The sequence below is a fragment of the Puntigrus tetrazona genome, chromosome 20, assembly GCF_018831695.1.
Source record: "Puntigrus tetrazona isolate hp1 chromosome 20, ASM1883169v1, whole genome shotgun sequence".
NCBI classification, from domain to species: Eukaryota; Metazoa; Chordata; class Actinopteri; order Cypriniformes; family Cyprinidae; genus Puntigrus; species Puntigrus tetrazona.
Genome location: NC_056718.1, coordinates 2,051,126 through 2,066,848, shown reverse-complemented (window position 1 = coordinate 2,066,848; position 15,723 = coordinate 2,051,126). Strand labels below are relative to the sequence as shown.

Below are 15,723 nucleotides of genomic sequence, written 5' to 3'. Positions count from 1 at the left end.
GTTGGTATTCCACATCTTAGGTTGACGGTAGACTTTGAGGGGATTGGGAACGTGCTTTTAGCTGTAAAGCAGGGGTTCCCAATCCTACTCCTGGTGATCGACTCTCTTGCAAAGTTCAGCTCCAAGTCTAATTAAACACACCTGAAGTAACTAATTAAGGTCATCAGGATCGCTTGGAAATTAAAGGCAGGTGTGTTTGATTAGAGTTGGAGCTGAATTTTGCTGGAGCAGGATTGGGCACACCTGCTCTAAAATGTGCAGAAAGTTTGCACAAACTTTAAAGCCCACAGAAGTCAACTGTGCAAAACCATCTTAGAGGAGTGCTGTTTCAGAATGGAAATCCGTTTGTGCTGCATTCTAAAGTTTAAGACTATATTTTCAGGATCATTTCTATAGTTTTTTGCTTGGAAATGTGTTTTGAAAGCGTTTGTCTCCCAACCCACGATGATGAGTTGTGATGCTCCTTTCTGAGAGTGAATCAAAGATAGAGCTGTGGCTTTGGTTGCAGGCTCTGTTGTTGATGAACGTTCTTTATTGCTTATAGCAATATAGATGAAAGGGTGTGGTCCGAGTGGAGTTGCTATGATTTGTGTTAAAATTTATATTGATTGTAAATGAAGTTTAAGAATTTAAGGTTTCTTCCCAATGGTGTGGTTTAGTTACTTTGAAAAACACAACTCAAAACCAAGCACAGGTTTAGTTGCAAGTTAGATGTGATAAAATTGTTTTTAAGCAGATAAGTGAATTAAACCATTTGTCTGACAAAGTGATTAGTGTGAGAACTTTGTGGGTTGTTGATGCCAGTTGTTCAGAGTGTTTAAAAGCAAGTGAAAGACAGCTCCGACGTGTCAAGAAAACACCTTTTGAAAACCAGTGGCAAATATCTGGTTGAAAGTGCATTCTAATACATGCCATTCATGTAATAGCATTTAATAATAAGTGTGTACATAATGTTTTTTTCCTCTTGTGGAGATCTTGGTTGCTGAGTACAATAAAAATTGTTTTATGTCAAATGTGCCATTGAAATCTGAGCAAAAAAATTCACAATATTGTTCTGAGAGATTAGGTGAGGCCCATGTACAAACTGGTTCATGGGTTTACAACGATCGCCGCCTATTAGCAAATCATTGAAAGTTTTGAGACTTGAGCACAATTATTTGGCATGTTGTGCTTCTAAAAGATTTTCTACATTTTCACTTTGACTGGTAGACAACAAAGGAGCACCCAGGAGGCTATATAGGCAGGTTGGTATTCCACATCTTAGGTTGACAGTAGACTTTGAGGGGATTGGGAACGTGCTTTTAGCTGTAAAGCAGGGGTTCCCAATCCTACTCCTGGTGATCGACTCTCTTGCAAAGTTCAGCTCCAAGTCTAATTTAAACACACCTGAAGTAACTAATTAAGGTCATCAGGATCGCTTGGAAATTAAAGGCAGGTGTGTTTGATTAGAGTTGGAGCTGAATTTTGCTGGAGCAGGATTGGGCACACCTGCTCTAAAATGTGCAGAAAGTTTGCACAAACTTTAAAGCCCACAGAAGTCAACTGTGCAAAACCATCTTAGAGGAGTGCTGTTTCAGAATGGAAATCCGTTTGTGCTGCATTCTAAGTTTAAGACTATATTTTCAGGGATCATTTCTATAGTTTTTTGCTTGGAAATGTGTTTTGAAAGCGTTTGTCTCCCAACCCACGATGATGAGTTGTGATGCTCCTTTCTGAGAGTGAATCAAAGATGGAGCTGTGGCTTTGGTTGCAGGCTCTGTTGTTGATGAACGTTTTTTATTGCTTATAGCAATATAGACGAAAAGGGTGTGATCCGAGTGGAGTTGCTATGATTTGTGTTAAAATTTATGTTGGTTGTAAATGAAGTTTAAGAATTTAAGGTTTCTTCCCAATGGTGTGGTTTAGTTACTTTGAAAAACACAACTCAAAACCAAGCACAGGTTTAGTTGCAAGTTAGATGTGATAAAATTGTTTTTAAGCAGATAAGTGAATTAAACCATTTGTCTGACAAAGTGATTAGTGTGATAACTTTGTGGGTTGTTGATGCCAGTTGTTCAGAGTGTTTAAAAGCAAGTGAAAGACAGCTCCGACGTGTCAAGAAAACACCTTTTGAAAACCAGTGGCAAATATCTGGTTGAAAGTGCATTCTAATACATGCCATTCATGTAATAGCATTTAATAATAAGTGTGTACATAATGTTTTTTTCCTCTTGTGGAGATCTTGGTTGCTGAGTACAATAAAAATTGTTTTATGTCAAATGTGCCATTGAAATCTGAGCAAAAAAATTCACAATATTGTTCTGAGATTAGGTGAGGCCCATGTACAAACTGGTTCATGGGTTTACAACGATCGCCGCCTATTAGCAAATCATTGAAAGTTTTGAGACTTGAGCACAATTATTTGGCATGTTGTGCTTCTAAAAGATTTTCTACATTTTCACTTTGACTGGTAGACAACAAAGGAGCACCCAGGAGGCTATATAGGCAGGTTGGTATTCCACATCTTAGGTTGACAGTAGACTTTGAGGGGATTGGGAACGTGCTTTTAGCTGTAAAGCAGGGGTTCCCAATCCTACTCCTGGTGATCGACTCTCTTGCAAAGTTCAGCTCCAAGTCTAATTAAACACACCTGAAGTAACTAATTAAGGTCATCAGGATCGCTTGGAAATTAAAGGCAGGTGTGTTTGATTAGAGTTGGAGCTGAATTTTGCTGGAGCAGGATTGGGCACACCTGCTCTAAAATGTGCAGAAAGTTTGCACAAACTTTAAAGCCCACAGAAGTCAACTGTGCAAAACCATCTTAGAGGAGTGCTGTTTCAGAATGGAAATCCGTTTGTGCTGCATTCTAAGTTTAAGACTATATTTTCAGGATCATTTCTATAGTTTTTTGCTTGGAAATGTGTTTTGAAAGCGTTTGTCTCCCAACCCACGATGATGAGTTGTGATGCTCCTTTCTGAGAGTGAATCAAAGATGGAGCTGTGGCTTTGGTTGCAGGCTCTGTTGTTGATGAACGTTCTTTATTGCTTATAGCAATATAGACGAAAGGGTGTGTGTCCGAGTGGAGTTGCTATGATTTGTGTTAAAATTTATATTGATTGTAAATGAAGTTTAAGAATTTAAGGTTTCTTCCCAATGGTGTGGTTTAGTTACTTTGAAAAACACAACTCAAAACCAAGCACAGGTTTAGTTGCAAGTTAGATGTGATAAAATTGTTTTTAAGCAGATAAGTGAATTAAACCATTTGTCTGACAAAGTGATTAGTGTGAGAACTTTGTGGGTTGTTGATGCCAGTTGTTCAGAGTGTTTAAAAGCAAGTGAAAGACAGCTCCGACGTGTCAAGAAAACACCTTTTGAAAACCAGTGGCAAATATCTGGTTGAAAGTGCATTCTATTACATGCCATTCATGTAATAGCATTTAATAATAAGTGTGTACATAATGTTTTTTTTCCTCTTGTGGAGATCTTGGTTGCTGAGTACAATAAAAATTGTTTTATGTCAAATGTGCCATTGAAATCTGAGCAAAAAAATTCACAATATTGTTCTGAGATTAGGTGAGGCCCATGTACAAACTGGTTCATGGGTTTACAACGATCGCCGCCTATTAGCAAATCATTGAAAGTTTTGAGACTTGAGCACAATTATTTGGCATGTTGTGCTTCTAAAAGATTTTCTACATTTTCACTTTGACTGGTAGACAACAAAGGAGCACCCAGGAGGCTATATAGGCAGGTTGGTATTCCACATCTTAGGTTGACAGTAGACTTTGAGGGGATTGGGAACGTGCTTTTAGCTGTGTAAAGCAGGGGTTCCCAATCCTACTCCTGGTGATCGACTCTCTTGCAAAGTTCAGCTCCAAGTCTAATTAAACACACCTGAAGTAACTAATTAAGGTCATCAGGATCGCTTGGAAATTAAAGGCAGGTGTGTTTGATTAGAGTTGGAGCTGAATTTTGCTGGAGCAGGATTGGGCACACCTGCTCTAAAATGTGCAGAAAGTTTGCACAAACTTTAAAGCCCACAGAAGTCAACTGTGCAAAACCATCTTAGAGGAGTGCTGTTTCAGAATGGAAATCCGTTTGTGCTGCATTCTAAAGTTTAAGACTATATTTTCAGGGATCATTTCTATAGTTTTTTGCTTGGAAATGTGTTTTGAAAGCGTTTGTCTCCCAACCCACGATGATGAGTTGTGATGCTCCTTTCTGAGAGTGAATCAAAGATGGAGCTGTGGCTTTGGTTGCAGGCTCTGTTGTTGATGAACGTTCTTTATTGCTTATAGCAATATAGACGAAAGGGGTGTGGTCCGAGTGGAGTTGCTATGATTTGTGTTAAAATTTATATTGATTGTAAATGAAGTTTAAGAATTTAAGGTTTCTTCCCAATGGTGTGGTTTAGTTACTTTGAAAAACACAACTCAAAACCAAGCACAGGTTTAGTTGCAAGTTAGATGTGATAAAATTGTTTTTAAGCAGATAAGTGAATTAAACCATTTGTCTGACAAAGTGATTAGTGTGAGAACTTTGTGGGTTGTTGATGCCAGTTGTTCAGAGTGTTTAAAAGCAAGTGAAAGACAGCTCCGACGTGTCAAGAAAACACCTTTTGAAAACCAGTGGCAAATATCTGGTTGAAAGTGCATTCTAATACATGCCATTCATGTAATAGCATTTAATAATAAGTGTGTACATAATGTTTTTTTCCTCTTGTGGAGATCTTGGTTGCTGAGTACAATAAAAATTGTTTTATGTCAAATGTGCCATTGAAATCTGAGCAAAAAAATTCACAATATTGTTCTGAGATTAGGTGAGGCCCATGTACAAACTGGTTCATGGGTTTACAACGATCGCCGCCTATTAGCAAATCATTGAAAGAAAGTTTTTTGAGACTTGAGCACAATTATTTGGCATGTTGTGCTTCTAAAAGATTTTCTACATTTTCACTTTGACTGGTAGACAACAAAGGAGCACCCAGGAGGCTATATAGGCAGGTTGGTATTCCACATCTTAGGTTGACAGTAGACTTTGAGGGGATTGGGAACGTGCTTTTAGCTGTAAAGCAGGGGTTCCCAATCCTACTCCTGGTGATCGACTCTCTTGCAAAAGTTCAGCTCCAAGTCTAATTAAACACACCTGAAGTAACTAATTAAGGTCATCAGGATCGCTTGGAAATTAAAGGCAGGTGTGTTTGATTAGAGTTGGAGCTGAATTTTGCTGGAGCAGGATTGGGCACACCTGCTCTAAAATGTGCAGAAAGTTTGCACAAACTTTAAAGCCCACAGAAGTCAACTGTGCAAAACCATCTTAGAGGAGTGCTGTTTCAGAATGGAAATCCGTTTGTGCTGCGTTCAAAGTTTAAGACTATATTTTCAGGGATCATTTCTATAGTTTTTTGCTTGGAAATGTGTTTTGAAAGCGTTTGTCTCCCAACCCACGATGATGAGTTGTGATGCTCCTTTCTGAGAGTGAATCAAAGATGGAGCTGTGGCTTTGGTTGCAGGCTCTGTTGTTGATGAACGTTCTTTATTGCTTATAGCAATATAGACGAAAGGGGTGTGGTCCGAGTGGAGTTGCTATGATTTGTGTTAAAATTTATATTGATTGTAAATGAAGTTTAAGAATTTAAGGTTTCTTCCCAATGGTGTGGTTTAGTTACTTTGAAAAACACAACTCAAAACCAAGCACAGGTTTAGTTGCAAGTTAGATGTGATGAAATAGTTTTAAGCAGATAAGTGAATTAAACCATTTGTCTGACAAAGTGATTAGTGTGAGAACTTTGTGGGTTGTTGATGCCAGTTGTTCAGAGTGTTTAAAAGCAAGTGAAAGACAGCTCCGACGTGTCAAGAAAACACCTTTTGAAAACCAGTGGCAAATATCTGGTTGAAAGTGCATTCTATTACATGCCATTCATGTAATAGCATTTAATAATAAGTGTCTACATAATGTTTTTTTTCCTCTTGTGGAGATCTTGGTTGCTGAGTACAATAAAAATTGTTTTATGTCAAATGTGCCATTGAAATCTGAGCAAAAAAATTCACAATATTGTTCTGAGATTAGGTGAGGCACATGTACAAACTGGTTCATGGGTTTACAACGATCGCCCTATTAGCAAATTATTGAATCATTGAAAGTTTTGAGACTTGAGCACAATTATTTGGCATGTTGTGCTTCTAAAAGATTTTCTACATTTTCACTTTGACTGGTAGACAACAAAGGAGCACCCAGGAGGCTATATAGGCAGGTTGGTATTCCACATCTTAGGTTGACAGTAGACTTTGAGGGGATTGGGAACGTGCTTTTAGCTGTAAAGCAGGGGTTCCCAATCCTACTCCTGGTGATCGACTCTCTTGCAAAGTTCAGCTCCAAGTCTAATTAAACACACCTGAAAGAACTAATTAAGGTCATCAGGATCGCTTGGAAATTAAAGGCAGGTGTGTTTGATTAGAGTTGGAGCTGAATTTTGCTGGAGCAGGATTGGGCACACCTGCTCTAAAATGTGCAGAAAGTTTGCACAAACTTTAAAGCCCACAGAAGTCAACTGTGCAAAACCATCTTAGAGGAGTGCTGTTTCAGAATGGAAATCCGTTTGTGCTGCATTCTAAGTTTAAGACTATATTTTCAGGGATCATTTCTATAGTTTTTTGCTTGGAAATGTGTTTTGAAAGCGTTTGTCTCCCAACCCACGATGATGAGTTGTGATGCTCCTTTCTGAGAGTGAATCAAAGATGGAGCTGTGGCTTTGGTTGCAGGCTCTGTTGTTGATGAACGTTCTTTATTGCTTATAGCAATATAGACGAAAAAGGGTGTGGTCCGAGTGGAGTTGCTATGATTTGTGTTAAAATTTATATTGATTGTAAATGAAGTTTAAGAATTTAAGGTTTCTTCCCAATGGTGTGGTTTAGTTACTTTGAAAAACACAACTCAAAACCAAGCACAGGTTTAGTTGCAAGTTAGATGTGATAAAATTGTTTTTAAGCAGATAAGTGAATTAAACCATTTGTCTGACAAAGTGATTAGTGTGATAACTTTGTGGGTTGTTGATGCCAGTTGTTCAGAGTGTTTAAAAGCAAGTGAAAGACAGCTCCGACGTGTCAAGAAAACACCTTTTGAAAACCAGTGGCAAATATCTGGTTGAAAGTGCATTCTATTACATGCCATTCATGTAATAGCATTTAATAATAAGTGTGTACATAATGTTTTTTTCCTCTTGTGGAGATCTTGGTTGCTGAGTACAATAAAATTGTTTTATGTCAAATGTGCCATTGAAATCTGAGCAAAAAATTCACAATATTGTTCTGAGATTAGGTGAGGCCCATGTACAAACTGGTTCATGGGTTTACAACGATCGCCCCTATTAGCAAATCAAATCATTGAAAGTTTTGAGACTTGAGCACAATTATTTGGCATGTTGTGCTTCTAAAAGATTTTCTACATTTTCACTTTGACTGGTAGACAACAAAGGAGCACCCAGGAGGCTATATAGGCAGGTTGGTATTCCACATCTTAGGTTGACAGTAGACTTTGAGGGGATTGGGAACGTGCTTTTAGCTGTAAAGCAGGGGTTCCCAATCCTACTCCTGGTGATCGACTCTCTTGCAAAGTTCAGCTCCAAGTCTAATTAAACACACCTGAAGTAACTAATTAAGGTCATCAGGATCGCTTGGAAATTAAAGGCAGGTGTGTTTGATTAGAGTTGGAGCTGAATTTTGCTGGAGCAGGATTGGGCACACCTGCTCTAAAATGTGCAGAAAGTTTGCACAAACTTTAAAGCCCACAGAAGTCAACTGTGCAAAACCATCTTAGAGGAGTGCTGTTTCAGAATGGAAATCCGTTTGTGCTGCGTTCAAAGTTTAAGACTATATTTTCAGGGATCATTTCTATAGTTTTTTGCTTGGAAATGTGTTTTGAAAGCGTTTGTCTCCCAACCCACGATGATGAGTTGTGATGCTCCTTTCTGAGAGTGAATCAAAGATGGAGCTGTGGCTTTGGTTGCAGGCTCTGTTGTTGATGAACGTTCTTTATTGCTTATAGCAATATAGATGAAAGGGGTGTGGTCTGAGTGGAGTTGCTATGATTTGTGTTAAAATTTATATTGATTGTAAATGAAGTTTAAGAATTTAAGGTTTCTTCCCAATGGTGTGGTTTAGTTACTTTGAAAAACACAACTCAAAACCAAGCACAGGTTTAGTTGCAAGTTAGATGTGATAAAATTGTTTTTAAGCAGATAAGTGAATTAAACCATTTGTCTGACAAAGTGATTAGTGTGAGAACTTTGTGGGTTGTTGATGCCAGTTGTTCAGAGTGTTTAAAAGCAAGTGAAAGACAGCTCCGACGTGTCAAGAAAACACCTTTTGAAAACCAGTGGCAAATATCTGGTTGAAAGTGCATTCTAATACATGCCATTCATGTAATAGCATTTAATAATAAGTGTGTACATAATGTTTTTTTTTTTCTCTTGTGGAGATCTTGGTTGCTGAGTACAATAAAAATTGTTTTATGTCAAATGTGCCATTGAAATCTGAGCAAAAAAATTCACAATATTGTTCTGAGATTAGGTGAGGCCCATGTACAAACTGGTTCATGGGTTTACAACGATCGCCGCCTATTAGCAAATCATTGAAAGTTTTGAGACTTGAGCACAATTATTTGGCATGTTGTGCTTCTAAAAGATTTTCTACATTTTCACTTTGACTGGTAGACAACAAAGGAGCACCCAGGAGGCTATATAGGCAGGTTGGTATTCCACATCTTAGGTTGACAGTAGACTTTGAGGGGATTGGGAACGTGCTTTTAGCTGTAAAGCAGGGGTTCCCAATCCTACTCCTGGTGATCGACTCTCTTGCAAAGTTCAGCTCCAAGTCTAATTAAACACACCTGAAGTAACTAAATAAGGTCATCAGGATCGCTTGGAAATAAAAGGCAGGTGTGTTTGATTAGAGTTGGAGCTGAATTTTGCTGGAGCAGGATTGGGCACACCTGCTCTAAAATGTGCAGAAAGTTTGCACAAACTTTAAAGCCCACAGAAGTCAACTGTGCAAAACCATCTTAGAGGAGTGCTGTTTCAGAATGGAAATCCGTTTGTGCTGCGTTCAAAGTTTAAGACTATATTTTCAGGATCATTTCTATAGTTTTTGCTTTGGAAATGTGTTTTGAAAGCGTTTGTCTCCCAACCCACGATGATGAGTTGTGATGCTCCTTTCTGAGAGTGAATCAAAGATGGAGCTGTGGCTTTGGTTGCAGGCTCTGTTGTTGATGAACGTTCTTTATTGCTTCTAGCAAAATAGACGAAAAGGGTGTGATCTGGGTGGAGTTGCTATGATTTGTGTTAAAATTTATATTGATTGTAAATTAAGTTTAAGAATTCAAGGTTTCTTCCCAATGGTGTGGTTAAGTTACTTTGAAAAACACAACTCAAAACCAAGCACAGGTTTAGTTGCAAGTTAGATGTGATAAAATTGTTTTTAAGCAGATAAGTGAATTAAACCATTTGTCTGACAAAGTGATTAGTGTGATAACTTTGTGGGTTGTTGATGCCAGTTGTTCAGAGTGTTTAAAAGCAAGTGAAAGACAGCTCCGACGTGTCAAGAAAACACCTTTTGAAAACCAGTGGCAAATATCTGGTTGAAAGTGCAATCTATTACATGCCATTCATGTAATAGCATTTAATAATAAGTGTCTACATAATGTTTTTTTTCCTCTTGTGGAGATCTTGGTTGCTGAGTACAATAAGAATTGTTTTATGTCAAATGTGCCATTGAAATCTGAGCAAAAAAATTCACAATATTGTTCTGAGATTAGGTGAGGCCCATGTACAAACTGGTTCATGGGTTTACAACGATCGCCCCCTATTAGCAAATCATTGAAAGTTTTTTGAGACTTGAGCACAATTATTTGGCATGTTGTGCTTCTAAAAGATTTTCTACATTTTCACTTTGACTGGTAGACAACAAAGGAGCACCCAGGAGGCTATATAGGCAGGTTGGTATTCCACATCTTAGGTTGACAGTAGACTTTGAGGGGATTGGGAACGTGCTTTTAGCTGTAAAGCAGGGGTTCCCAATCCTACTCCTGGTGATCGACTCTCTTGCAAAGTTCAGCTCCAAGTCTAATTAAACACACCTGAAGTAACTAATTAAGGTCATCAGGATCGCTTGGAAATTAAAGGCAGGTGTGTTTGATTAGAGTTGGAGCTGAATTTTGCTGGAGCAGGATTGGGCACACCTGCTCTAAAATGTGCAGAAAGTTTGCACAAACTTTAAAGCCCACAGAAGTCAACTGTGCAAAACCATCTTAGAGGAGTGCTGTTTCAGAATGGAAATCCGTTTGTGCTGCGTTCAAAGTTTAAGACTATATTTTCAGGATCATTTCTATAGTTTTTGCTTGGAAATGTGTTTTGAAAGCGTTTGTCTCCCAACCCACGATGATGAGTTGTGATGCTCCTTTCTGAGAGTGAATCAAAGATGGAGCTGTGGCTTTGGTTGCAGGCTCTGTTGTTGATGAACGTTCTTTATTGCTTATAGCAATATAGACGAAAAGGGTGTGATCCGAGTGGAGTTGCTATGATTTGTGTTAAAATTTATATTGATTGTAAATGAAGTTTAAGAATTTAAGGTTTCTTCCCAATGGTGTGGTTTAGTTACTTTGAAAAACACAACTCAAAACCAAGCACAGGTTTAGTTGCAAGTTAGATGTGATAAAATTGTTTTTAAGCAGATAAGTGAATTAAACCATTTGTCTGACAAAGCGATTAGTGTGATAACTTTGTGGGTTGTTGATGCCAGTTGTTCAGAGTGTTTAAAAGCAAGTGAAAGACAGCTCCGACGTGTCAAGAAAACACCTTTTGAAAACCAGTGGCAAATATCTGGTTGAAAGTGCAATCTATTACATACCATTCATTCATGTAATAGCATTTAATAATAAGTGTGTACATAATGTTTTTTTTTCCTCTTGTGGAGATCTTGGTTGCTGAGTACAATAAAAATTGTTTTATGTCAAATGTGCCATTGAAATCTGAGCAAAAAAATTCACAATATTGTTCTGAGATTAGGTGAGGCCCATGTACAAACTGGTTCATGGGTTTACAACGATCGCCGCCTATTAGCAAATCATTGAAAGTTTTGAGACTTGAGCACAATTATTTGGCATGTTGTGCTTCTAAAAGATTTTCTACATTTTCACTTTGACTGGTAGACAACAAAGGAGCACCCAGGAGGCTATATAGGCAGGTTGGTATTCCACATCTTAGGTTGACAGTAGACTTTGAGGGGATTGGGAACGTGCTTTTAGCTGTAAAGCAGGGGTTCCCAATCCTACTCCTGGTGATCGACTCTCTTGCAAAGTTCAGCTCCAAGTCTAATTAAACACACCTGAAGTAACTAATTAAGGTCATCAGGATCGCTTGGAAATTAAAGGCAGGTGTGTTTGATTAGAGTTGAGCTGAATTTTGCTGGAGCAGGATTGGGCACACCTGCTCTAAAATGTGCAGAAAGTTTGCACAAACTTTAAAGCCCACAGAAGTCAACTGTGCAAAACCATCTTAGAGGAGTGCTGTTTCAGAATGGAAATCCGTTTGTGCTGCATTCTAAAGTTTAAGACTATATTTTCAGGGATCATTTCTATAGTTTTTTGCTTGGAAATGTGTTTTGAAAGCGTTTGTCTCCCAACCCACGATGATGAGTTGTGATGCTCCTTTCTGAGAGTGAATCAAAGATGGAGCTGTGGCTTTGGTTGCAGGCTCTGTTGTTGATGAACGTTCTTTATTGCTTATAGCAATATAGACGAAAGGGTGTGGTCCGAGTGGAGTTGCTATGATTTGTGTTAAAATTTATATTGATTGTAAATGAAGTTTAAGAATTTAAGGTTTCTTCCCAATGGTGTGGTTTAGTTACTTTGAAAAACACAACTCAAAACCAAGCACAGGTTTAGTTGCAAGTTAGATGTGATAAAATTGTTTTTAAGCAGATAAGTGAATTAAACCATTTGTCTGACAAAGTGATTAGTGTGAGAACTTTGTGGGTTGTTGATGCCAGTTGTTCAGAGTGTTTAAAAGCAAGTGAAAGACAGCTCCGACGTGTCAAGAAAACACCTTTTGAAAACCAGTGGCAAATATCTGGTTGAAAGTGCATTCTAATACATGCCATTCATGTAATAGCATTTAATAATAAGTGTGTACATAATGTTTTTTTCCTCTTGTGGAGATCTTGGTTGCTGAGTACAATAAAAATTGTTTTATGTCAAATGTGCCATTGAAATCTGAGCAAAAAAATTCACAATATTGTTCTGAGATTAGGTGAGGCCCATGTACAAACTGGTTCATGGGTTTACAACGATCGCCGCCTATTAGCAAATCATTGAAAGTTTTGAGACTTGAGCACAATTATTTGGCATGTTGTGCTTCTAAAAGATTTTCTACATTTTCACTTTGACTGGTAGACAACAAAGGAGCACCCAGGAGGCTATATAGGCAGGTTGGTATTCCACATCTTAGGTTGACAGTAGACTTTGAGGGGATTGGGAACGTGCTTTTAGCTGTAAAGCAGGGTTCCCAATCCTACTCCTGGTGATCGACTCTCTTGCAAAGTTCAGCTCCAAGTCTAATTAAACACACCTGAAGTAACTAATTAAGGTCATCAGGATCGCTTGGAAATTAAAGGCAGGTGTGTTTGATTAGAGTTGAGCTGAATTTTGCTGGAGCAGGATTGGGCACACCTGCTCTAAAATGTGCAGAAAGTTTGCACAAACTTTAAAGCCCACAGAAGTCAACTGTGCAAAACCATCTTAGAGGAGTGCTGTTTCAGAATGGAAATCCGTTTGTGCTGCATTCTAAGTTTAAGACTATATTTTCAGGGATCATTTCTATAGTTTTTTGCTTGGAAATGTGTTTTGAAAGCGTTTGTCTCCCAACCCACGATGATGAGTTGTGATGCTCCTTTCTGAGAGTGAATCAAAGATAGAGCTGTGGCTTTGGTTGCAGGCTCTGTTGTTGATGAACGTTCTTTATTGCTTATAGCAATATAGACGAAAGGGGTGTGATCTGAGTGGAGTTGCTATGATTTGTGTTAAAATTTATATTGATTGTAAATGAAGTTTAAGAATTTAAGGTTTCTTCCCAATGGTGTGGTTTAGTTACTTTGAAAAACACAACTCAAAACCAAACACAGGTTTAATTGCAAATTAGATGTGATAAAATTGTTTTTAAGCAGATAAGTGAATTAAACCATTTGTCTGACAAAGTGATTAGTGTGATAACTTTGTGGGTTGTTGATGCCAGTTGTTCAGAGTGTTTAAAAGCAAGTGAAAGACAGCTCCGACGTGTCAAGAAAACACCTTTTGAAAACCAGTGGCAAATATCTGGTTGAAAGTGCAATCTATTACATGCCATTCATGTAATAGCATTTAATAATAAGTGTCTACATAATGTTTTTTTTCCTCTTGTGGAGATCTTGGTTGCTGAGTACAATAAGAATTGTTTTATGTCAAATGTGCCATTGAAATCTGAGCAAAAAATTCACAATATTGTTCTGAGATTAGGTGAGGCCCATGTACAAACTGGTTCATGGGTTTACAACGATCGCCGCCTATTAGCAAATCATTGAAAGTTTTGAGACTTGAGCACAATTATTTGGCATGTTGTGCTTCTAAAAGATTTTCTACATTTTCACTTTGACTGGTAGACAACAAAGGAGCACCCAGGAGGCTATATAGGCAGGTTGGTATTCCACATCTTAGGTTGACAGTAGACTTTGAGGGGATTGGGAACGTGCTTTTAGCTGTAAAGCAGGGGTTCCCAATCCTACTCCTGGTGATCGACTCTCTTGCAAAGTTCAGCTCCAAGTCTAATTAAACACACCTGAAGTAACTAATTAAGGTCATCAGGATCGCTTGGAAATTAAAGGCAGGTGTGTTTGATTAGAGTTGGAGCTGAATTTTGCTGGAGCAGGATTGGGCACACCTGCTCTAAAATGTGCAGAAAGTTTGCACAAACTTTAAAGCCCACAGAAGTCAACTGTGCAAAACCATCTTAGAGGAGTGCTGTTTCAGAATGGAAATCCGTTTGTGCTGCATTCTAAGTTTAAGACTATATTTTCAGGGATCATTTCTATAGTTTTTGCTTGGAAATGTGTTTTGAAAGCGTTTGTCTCCCAACCCACGATGATGAGTTGTGATGCTCCTTTCTGAGAGTGAATCAAAGATGGAGCTGTGGCTTTGGTTGCAGGCTCTGTTGTTGATGAACGTTCTTTATTGCTTATAGCAATATAGACGAAAGGGGTGTGATCTGAGTGGAGTTGCTATGATTTGTGTTAAAATTTATATTGATTGTAAATGAAGTTTAAGAATTCAAGGTTTCTTCCCAATGGTGTGGTTAAGTTACTTTGAAAAACACAACTCAAAACCAAGCACAGGTTTAGTTGCAAGTTAGATGTGATAAAATTGTTTTTAAGCAGATAAGTGAATTAAACCATTTGTCTGACAAAGTGATTAGTGTGATAACTTTGTGGGTTGTTGATGCCAGTTGTTCAGAGTGTTTAAAAGCAAGTGAAAGACAGCTCCGACGTGTCAAGAAAACACCTTTTGAAAACCAGTGGCAAATATCTGGTTGAAAGTGCAATCTATTACATGCCATTCATGTAATAGCATTTAATATTAAGTGTCTACATAATGTTTTTTTCCTCTTGTGGAGATCTTGGTTGCTGAGTACAATAAAATTGTTTTATGTCAAATGTGCCATTGAAATCTGAGCAAAAAAATTCACAATATTGTTCTGAGATTAGGTGAGGCCCATGTACAAACTGGTTCATGGGTTTACAACGATCGCCGCCTATTAGCAAATCATTGAAAGTTTTGAGACTTGAGCACAATTATTTGGCATGTTGTGCTTCTAAAAGATTTTCTACATTTTCACTTTGACTGGTAGACAACAAAGGAGCACCCAGGAGGCTATATAGGCAGGTTGGTATTCCACATCTTAGGTTGACAGTAGACTTTGAGGGGATTGGGAACGTGCTTTTAGCTGTAAAGCAGGGGTTCCCAATCCTACTCCTGGTGATCGACTCTCTTGCAAAGTTCAGCTCCAAGTCTAATTAAACACACCTGAAGTAACTAATTAAGGTCATCAGGATCGCTTGGAAATTAAAGGCAGGTGTGTTTGATTAGAGTTGGAGCTGAATTTTGCTGGAGCAGGATTGGGCACACCTGCTCTAAAATGTGCAGAAAGTTTGCACAAACTTTAAAGCCCACAGAAGTCAACTGTGCAAAACCATCTTAGAGGAGTGCTGTTTCAGAATGGAAATCCGTTTGTGCTGCATTCTAAAGTTTAAGACTATATTTTCAGGATCATTTCTATAGTTTTTTGCTTGGAAATGTGTTTTGAAAGCGTTTGTCTCCCAACCCACGATGATGAGTTGTGATGCTCCTTTCTGAGAGTGAATCAAAGATGGAGCTGTGGCTTTGGTTGCAGGCTCTGTTGTTGATGAACGTTCTTTATTGCTTATAGCAATATAGACGAAAGGGTGTGGTCTGAGTGGAGTTGCTATGATTTGTGTTAAAATTTATATTGATTGTAAATGAAGTTTAAGAATTTAAGGTTTCTTCCCAATGGTGTGGTTTAGTTACTTTGAAAAACACAACTCAAAACCAAGCACAGGTTTAGTTGCAAGTTAGATGTGATAAAATTGTTTTTAAGCAGATAAGTGAATTAAACCATTTGTCTGACAAAAGTGATTAGTGTGAGA

The 15,723-nt window shown here is 38.2% G+C and overlaps 13 non-coding genes across 13 annotated transcripts; all 13 read left to right on the top strand.

The window, feature by feature from the left end:
- The first annotated feature begins 366 nt into the window (after positions 1–366).
- On the top strand, positions 367–576 carry LOC122325656. Its single transcript, XR_006247392.1, has one exon. It is a non-coding gene; the product is annotated as a small nucleolar RNA U3 (small nucleolar RNA).
- Positions 577–1,610: 1,034 nt separating this feature from the next.
- LOC122325654 lies at positions 1,611–1,822 on the top strand. The gene has a single exon (XR_006247390.1). It is a non-coding gene; the product is annotated as a small nucleolar RNA U3 (small nucleolar RNA).
- Positions 1,823–2,853: 1,031 nt separating this feature from the next.
- On the top strand, positions 2,854–3,064 carry LOC122325667. Its single transcript, XR_006247403.1, has one exon. It is a non-coding gene; the product is annotated as a small nucleolar RNA U3 (small nucleolar RNA).
- Positions 3,065–4,099: 1,035 nt separating this feature from the next.
- LOC122325643 lies at positions 4,100–4,311 on the top strand. The gene has a single exon (XR_006247381.1). It is a non-coding gene; the product is annotated as a small nucleolar RNA U3 (small nucleolar RNA).
- A 1,038-nt stretch (positions 4,312–5,349) lies between these two features.
- Positions 5,350–5,561, top strand: LOC122325642. The gene has a single exon (XR_006247380.1). It is a non-coding gene; the product is annotated as a small nucleolar RNA U3 (small nucleolar RNA).
- Positions 5,562–6,598: 1,037 nt separating this feature from the next.
- Positions 6,599–6,811, top strand: LOC122325665. The gene has a single exon (XR_006247401.1). It is a non-coding gene; the product is annotated as a small nucleolar RNA U3 (small nucleolar RNA).
- Positions 6,812–7,844: 1,033 nt separating this feature from the next.
- LOC122325631 lies at positions 7,845–8,056 on the top strand. The gene has a single exon (XR_006247369.1). It is a non-coding gene; the product is annotated as a small nucleolar RNA U3 (small nucleolar RNA).
- A 1,034-nt stretch (positions 8,057–9,090) lies between these two features.
- On the top strand, positions 9,091–9,301 carry LOC122325660. Its single transcript, XR_006247396.1, has one exon. It is a non-coding gene; the product is annotated as a small nucleolar RNA U3 (small nucleolar RNA).
- Positions 9,302–10,335: 1,034 nt separating this feature from the next.
- LOC122325652 lies at positions 10,336–10,545 on the top strand. Its single transcript, XR_006247388.1, has one exon. It is a non-coding gene; the product is annotated as a small nucleolar RNA U3 (small nucleolar RNA).
- Positions 10,546–11,582: 1,037 nt separating this feature from the next.
- LOC122325662 lies at positions 11,583–11,793 on the top strand. The gene has a single exon (XR_006247398.1). It is a non-coding gene; the product is annotated as a small nucleolar RNA U3 (small nucleolar RNA).
- A 1,029-nt stretch (positions 11,794–12,822) lies between these two features.
- On the top strand, positions 12,823–13,034 carry LOC122325670. Its single transcript, XR_006247405.1, has one exon. It is a non-coding gene; the product is annotated as a small nucleolar RNA U3 (small nucleolar RNA).
- A 1,031-nt stretch (positions 13,035–14,065) lies between these two features.
- LOC122325632 lies at positions 14,066–14,276 on the top strand. Its single transcript, XR_006247370.1, has one exon. It is a non-coding gene; the product is annotated as a small nucleolar RNA U3 (small nucleolar RNA).
- Positions 14,277–15,307: 1,031 nt separating this feature from the next.
- Positions 15,308–15,517, top strand: LOC122325653. Its single transcript, XR_006247389.1, has one exon. It is a non-coding gene; the product is annotated as a small nucleolar RNA U3 (small nucleolar RNA).
- Positions 15,518–15,723: the final 206 nt, after the last annotated feature.